The following is a 1,203-nucleotide window of genomic DNA, read 5'->3' as shown; positions in this document are numbered from 1 at the left end:
AGTGGGGGCTCTGTTTGACTCTGTTTTGAGAGAAGCTCTTCATGCTTCCTCTCCATGGTGACAGAGGGATATCCTTGAGCCTTAAACATAAAGGATTCTTCATTCACTTGAATGATCAATTCTCCTCTGTCAACATCAATCACAGCCTTAGCTGTGGCTAGGAAGGGTCTGCCAAGGACGATGGATTCATCAATGCATTTCCCAGTCTCTAGGACTATGAAATCAGCAGGGATGTAATGGTCTTCAATCTTTACCAGTACATCCTCTACAAGTCCATAAGCTTGTTTCTTTGAATTGTTTGCCATCTCTAGTGAGATTCTTGCAGCTTGTACCTCAGAGATCCCTAGCTTCTCCATTACAGAGAGAGGCATGAGGTTTACACTTGACCCTAAGTCACACAGAGCCTTCTTGAAGGTCATGATGCCTATGGTACAAGGTATTGAAAACTTCCCAGGATCTTGTTTCTTTTGAGGTAATTTCTGCCTAGACAAGTCATCTAGTTCTTTGGTGAGCAAAGGAGGTTTGTTCTCCCAAGTCTCATTTCCAAATAACTTGTCATTTAGCTTCATGATTGCTCCAAGGTATTTAGCAGCTTGCTCTTCAGCGACATACTCATCCTCTTCAGAGGAAGAATACTCATTAGAGCTCATGAATGGCAGAAGTAAGTCCAATGGAATTTCTATGGTCTCATTTTGAGCCTCAGATTCCCATGGTTCCTCATTAGGAAACTCATTGGAGGTCAGTGTACGCCCATTGAGGTCTTCCTCAGTGGCGTTCACTTCCTCTCCTTCCTCTCCAAATTCGGCCATGTTGATGGCCTTGCACTCTCCTTTTGGATTTTCTTCTGTATTGCTTGGAAGAGTACTAGGCGGGAGTTCAGTAATTTTCTTGCTCAGCTGTCCCACTTGTGCCTCCAAGTTTCTAATGGAGGACCTTGTTTCAGTCATGAAACTTTGAGTGGTTTTGATTAGATCAGAGACCATGGTTGCCAAGTCAGAGTGGCTCTGCTTAGAACTCTCTGTCTGTTGCTGAGAAGATGATGGAAAAGGCTTGCTATTGCTAAACCTGTTTCTTCCACCATTATTGTTGTTGAAACCTTGTTGAGGTCTCTGTTGATCCTTCAATGAAAGATTTGGATGATTTCTCCATGAAGGATTATAGGTGTTTCCATAGGGTTCTCCCATGTAATTCACCTCTTCCATT

Source organism: Arachis duranensis, chromosome 7 (assembly GCF_000817695.3).
Source record: "Arachis duranensis cultivar V14167 chromosome 7, aradu.V14167.gnm2.J7QH, whole genome shotgun sequence".
Classification (NCBI taxonomy): domain Eukaryota; kingdom Viridiplantae; phylum Streptophyta; class Magnoliopsida; order Fabales; family Fabaceae; genus Arachis; species Arachis duranensis.
The sequence above is the reverse complement of the archived record's forward strand: the minus strand, read 5'-3'. Positions refer to the sequence as shown.